The sequence below is a fragment of the Argopecten irradians genome, unplaced genomic scaffold (genome assembly GCF_041381155.1).
Source record: "Argopecten irradians isolate NY unplaced genomic scaffold, Ai_NY scaffold_0700, whole genome shotgun sequence".
Classification (NCBI taxonomy): domain Eukaryota; kingdom Metazoa; phylum Mollusca; class Bivalvia; order Pectinida; family Pectinidae; genus Argopecten; species Argopecten irradians.
The window spans coordinates 5236-11718 of NW_027188167.1; the positions used below are offsets into that span (position 1 = coordinate 5236).

General features: G+C 35.8%; 1 pseudogene; it reads right to left on the reverse strand.

The window, feature by feature from the left end:
- Window positions 1-1886: 1886 nt before the first annotated feature.
- Window positions 1887-6149, reverse strand: LOC138313473 (uncharacterized; annotated as a pseudogene).
- Between the last annotated feature and the right edge of the window lie 334 nt (window positions 6150-6483).

The window sequence follows — 6483 nt, forward strand, 5'->3', positions numbered from 1 at the left end:
GTTTTTCAACTATTTTAAACTAATAGTAATTGTTAAGAATGTTTAAATATCTTGATTTTGTAAAATAAAGGATGATACGAGTTCAAAAGCATATAAATTTCATTTAGTTATTAAATCCAAAAAGGATGAAAAAAATTGATTAACCTGTACTAGTACTGTTAAAACTTGTGCTGTTTAAAAATGAAGTTAATGGGAAAACAATGCATGTGCTGACGTCATACCGTCTTAACAATCAAGCCGTGAAATCTTGCATTCCAATCAGGCGAAGATCTTATAATAGATAAAATGAAATGAAAATCATCTTACAAACATAAAAAAAAACTTGTGTGTGCCCGGCATTAAACTGCATCGGGTATTTCTCCCAACATGAAATAATATACATAAACGTAAATATGTCATTAATATCGAGAAAATGGGTCTTAATGAGATAGCTCACCACCCTATTGTTCTCAGACATACTGGACGTTCCAATTAATTTTAAAACTGCATTTTAGACCATGTCAGCAGAACATTTCCAGACGTTTAAATATATGTTTTATATTATGAAAGTGTATTTGTGTAAATAAAAAAAGTTTAAAACAAAAAGTATGTTAAGGAACCTTCTCTGAGAATGATGAAAATGAATAGCACAAGTCATGAACATATCAATAAAATTAAATTAACATAATATAACTTTAGCAAAAATTATCAAAAATCTAAGTTCAGGAAAAAAATAATATCATTAAAAATAAAAATTACCGGATTATTGTAATAACAATAAGTCTATATCAATATCTTGTGAAATAAAACTTATTATATTTTAAACCATACATAGACCTCATCAAATTTCTCTCATTGATGACAGCCGTTATGAGCTGATTTTTTTTCAGAAATCATATCAATGCATATGCAGTAATTGCAATGTCTTACTTCAAACTTGCCCTTAAATATATCGGAAATACATGTGATCAAATCAATGTACATTAAAAGAAAGTTTTGCTAACATACACTAATAAACGATTAAACTGTAAATAACTGGATAGCAGTGTTACCATAACAACGTTAAATTCAATAGAAAATACATTAGTTCAAACGGATATCTACTCCATTAAGACATTAAAACAATATTTTTATAATTTAATTTAAAAACAATATTAACTCACTTGATGCGATGAACACAATCAATATATGACCATGTTTACGTCCAGCTAATTTATCATGTACATATATATTTCCTTCTGAGTTGAGTAGTTCGTTCATACCTTTATCTTCATATCTACTAGACGTTTTGAAAGTGTGCACGTATCTGGATGTGTAGTAGCAGTAAATCCTGATATGTTTGTATACCATTAGAGGAGGGCGATGGATGTTGCTGAGAAGTATTCAAGGCATGTTGATATATTGGTGAAAATGTAATCTGATTAAAGTTGATGTAACAGAGAGAAGGCGTAAAAACCAAGATATACTTTTAATCGGATTGGTGAAAATAATATTTAAGAACAGAGTCTTGAACGATAAACATCTAACGTATTTTGTTTTTTTTGAATCTCTTCCGTCGATTAAAAAGAAACGAACTTATTACTACTGTTCTATCATAAGAATACACTATTGTGCTACAGCACTAGTGTCGCTACATGTTACAGGTGAAGTATCTATGTAACATGCATTGTGATTAGATGACAATCTGTGCATTTTAAAATGGCCCCTATTTGTAAAGAGTACAGAGGTAGGTGTGAGTCATCCTTAGTAGATCAGTGGGACACTGATTCGCTCATTATAACATCATTAGATGTCTTGTTTGGTGTATTCATCTGTATGTACCAGTGTTAGTCGTCTGACCTCAGGCGCTACTTCCGTCTATCGTCAAACCCCTTCTTTATTCCTTATTGTGGTGAATTAATGAAACGATATGACTGCTATAACCGCTAGAGACATTACGTTGATACATTCTGTTATGCATTTATCATAACACTGATTGTATACATGGGTTTTGATTTGAACTCTGGATCATTCAGGGCTAATTGTTCAGAAATTGAGATAAATTGAGAAGAATCAAGATCAAATACGTCTTTGTCAAAGAAATTCGACAAAATTTTCTGAAATAACACAGTTTTTCATTCGTTATCTACTTGCTCATTTCAAAGAAGATATAATCACAGAATTTATAACGAATAAGAAGGTGAAAATTTCACTAAACAGGTGATTAAACCAATCCCCTTTTGAACTACCAGGCCCAGATGTTAAGTTATTAAAGTGTAGATGTTTTAAACCAAGCTTTTCTGCTCCAAGGCAGGTCATTCAGTTTCCATTACCTCGACGTCACGTACCACACGCCGCTTTTTGACGATCTGCCTTTTGACTTCATTTAAGGTATCCACTGCTTTTTGGTAAATTCTTCTGAAATTGGATTCGTGCAGAGACCTCACCAGCATCTCGCATATGTCGGCAGCCTCTGCGAGAGAAGTTTCCGTACCACGACGTTTGAGGCAGTCGATCAGTCCAAATTGACCCTGCAGAGCAAAATGAGATAATCTTTGCAAATTATACTCTTTCTCCATCTTCACGGCAAGTCTGAAGTGCTCCTCAGCCTTTTCCGATTCATAATTGAGAAAAAACCTTGCTACTTGGACATGGAATCCTGGAAGGGCAAGCCACCGATACATGTGTCTGTCACCTAGAAGATTTTCCAGCTTGATGGCATGTTTCTTACCATCCTGAAAGTGACGACTTTTGTTCTCGTCATCATCTGCGTTCGCTATTCTGGTAATGTAACACTTGAGGAGAAGCTTCAAACACATTGCGTCGTGATGCAGACGTTGGTGTTCGCTAACTTTAATGATGCCGTACTCATAGTAATGCGAGTCTTTTTCGTTCAGCATTTCTTCGTATTTGTAAATGATCTTGTGTAGGATATCATTCTTCCCTTTTCCGGATTCATTGACATGTTTCCTACTGACCAAACAATGGTAAAAGATACCATTTCGTCTCGTGATCAGACTTTGTACGGAAGGGTATTTTGGATATCGTTTCCGCAATAATTTCCCGAGCAGGTATGCCAGACGAAGTTCATTCCAGCAAACAAGTGTTAACTGGTGATGTGATTTGCTTTGGTAGTAATGGGCTCTGCCACTGTTGTACAGTATTGTTACCATCATTTCCACAACAGTTACTTCCCTAGCTTATCTCGCGGCATCGCTTGTTGTTTTGTCAAGCAGTTTTACTGTACAATTCATTGCTGAGTCGGCCTCTTTTACGTTCATCAACATGTTTCTTGTCTCCAGAAAACTCAGCAACTTTTTCCAAATGATCTAAATCATGAACAGTTCGTTCTGTGTGTATAACGATGTCTGGTATCAAGTCTTTAGGGAAGTCTTTCGCTACATTTACTAGATCTTGGAACATCTTTTTGGTTTGCAAAACTTTCATTTTTGCGTTTTGTCGATGCTTCTCCATCTCGCTGTCCCTTTCATCGCTTCCAGCATATTTGTTTTGGCTCGAATAGATGCCAAGAAAATCTTGGTAAATGCTATCTGCGCGTCTCCGCCGATTTCTGTCATCCTCAATGTATTCCATACCGTCTAATGCTTCCATTTCTTCTGCCGTTATCATAAGCGTCTCGGGATCAGTTTTGATTAGCTGAAACACCAAGTTTCTTTGCTTCGTTTAAATGTTCGTCTGCTAGCAAGCTTTCCACTCCACTCACTCGAAAAGTTACCCCAATGGCGGCATGAAGGGTACACATTAGAAATATGCATGCTTTCTCTTTGTCTAATTTCAATTTAGTAGCACACAGAACAACTTTAGTAGCGTGAGGCTGCAGTTCTAAGTTGCTGAGCAGAGTAAGATGAAGCCGACAGTCAATGCTGATATTTTTGCAAAAGAAACAGAGCAAGTCCCTGATGGTCGACTCTTTCTCTTCTCTGGATAATCTCAAATCTAATACCAATGCTGTCACAGCGTGTATGGAAATGGCTTGCGTCTGGTGCTCAAATTTAATTTCACCGCTTATACAATACTTCCGAATGTTCGCTATCAGCTCGAAAACGACAGTGTCTTTATCTCTGTCGTCCATGCTGTCTGGAAGTAGTTTTTTCAGAAGTCGGATTGGGATTTCGTGGTGGTGCAGGAAAGGTATGAACTGTAAAAACATCTTCATATGTACCGACGATGTCTCTTCCACTCCTTCGATTGTGAGCATCTGAGCAGATACTAGACCTTTTGCATATTCTTGTGAGGTACCTCTCATAACTTTCTCTACTTGTTTAAGAAACTCTTTGTCCGAGAGTTTGTCTATGTACATCTTTACCGACATGCCAGTCGTGTACATATACGAGTTCGCAAGAACCAATCCGTAGGGTAGATATCCCATTGTTTTTGCCAAAGCCTGAATGTCTTTTTCGGAATTTTTCTGTTTGATTGGTTCCTTGAAAAACTTTAAAGCCTCTGATTCCTCAACTCCCTCAACATCCTCAAAAACATTTTCATTTTGAGTACACTGCTCGTAAAACTTAGAGTAGTTGGTAGAGCATAACATTCTGAGATTTCTTGCTTTGTGAATTTGATGAAATGAGTGAATGATTTGTTCCACTTCCCCGCATGTCTCTTCAGTAACATCGTCAAAGATGAGCAGATACACTTTGCCGCCCTTTTCGCCACTTTTATTAAAGATATAGCAACTTCCGCCATGTGTTTGACATACTCACTTTTTTCTTCATTCTCTTGTTCAAATTTCATCTTCGAAAATTCCAAAAAGCCTCTAAAGCTCGTTAATAGGTCGTCTTTACTTTTACATAGAAGCTTGTATGCTATGTGTTTAGCGTGTTGTCGAAAGTCGCTTGCATACCAACAACATGTTTGGGATTTTCCTGCAGCGGGTGGTCCTGCAATAAATAGTGTAATGTATAAGGATAAGTTAAAGACGACTGGAAAACAATTTTACTGACATATTTGTTGACTATTTTATCAGAGTAAGGTATGATAAGATATATAAAATATCATATCTGGTAAGCCAATTTAACATACCCCTGAGTATCGCCAAATGTTCTTTCTCTACACGTTCTTTCATTTTCTTGCATGTCAGTGTCTCAACAAAATTGGGAACTAGTTCTTGCCACATGGATCTCTCCTTGGCTGAAACAAACAGAAAACAATTGGCCTTCAAGAAGAAGAGAACATTGATACCAAAATATAACGTATGTATATCCTCATGCGCTGAAATAAAAAAACATCATCATGAAATACATTGCGAATATAAACAAACATTCATGCATAAGGTAAAGAGATCTAAACTTAAACTGTGATAATATAACCAGACGTTTCGGAGATACAAGCGTTAGGTCTGTCACCTACGATACCAGCGATATAAATGTATACTTATTCATTGACATGAACTTATATAACCAGACGTTTCGGAGATACAAGCGTTAGGTCTGTCACCTACGATACCAGCGATATAAATGTATACTTATTCATTGACATGAACTTTTCAATCTGCTAAGGTTGTGTGTAAATGTCGACCTAAGTCGACCTATTAAACATGAATTTTATTTACTTACATAAAAATAGAATGCAAAAAATATATATTTCATCAATATTGATCGCAGGAAAGCATACATAATACTTGTTTTGTTCCATAATCCTCAACAAACGGCTTGATTGTTATAACATGTATTTAATCCATTAATTGACACCTACCTGAATGAATATTTTTCATTTTTTCTGTATATAGATTCAGCATTTCTCGAATTCTATTACAGCCACCGATATTTTCAAAACAAGACTGTAATTTCGAAACGTTGTGTTTGCTGATGATTTCTTTCCTAACAAAGAAATCCAGCACGTCCTTGCCTGTAGCACATCTCTCTAAACCCTCCGTCTCAAGGTTGTCAAAAAAGCTTCTTCCAATTTTAGAGAAAACGCGATCTGGAACAGGTTAGTGCAGTGATGAATTCGCACAATCGCTGTAATAGTTATATAAAAGGTATACCGAAAATACGATTGGCGCAAAACCACTAAAATAAGATTACCGCTAAAGTATGCACGTTTACAGTAAATAGGTTTGATAAGCAGCTGCGGTATTTTGTAATATTGTATTAAGAGAGCCACTTACTTTCTGTTAATTCTTTACTTATATTTCGGAGCAATTCTTCAAAATCACTTTTTGACGGCATTTTAAATCGTTTTTTCTAGAAGCGCTAGACCTGAAATAAAGGTAGAATATAATGTAATTCAATAGTTGAATAAATAAGTTGGCGGCGTGTCTAATTCTATTTAAATGGTACACAAACACGCACACAAAACAACACAATCCTTTGTCCCCAGTTGGTTGCACTATCGCTTTATAACTGTAGTCCCAATGCACGTTCAAATATCTTTCTACAGTTTTGAACATATTTCACACATGAGTGTGACGCCACCTCCTACTGCGGGTACGAAAAGATAAGTCAAGGTATCAAAATTAAACGTCCTGAATATCCTTTCACCCACTAGGTTCTAAAATGATGT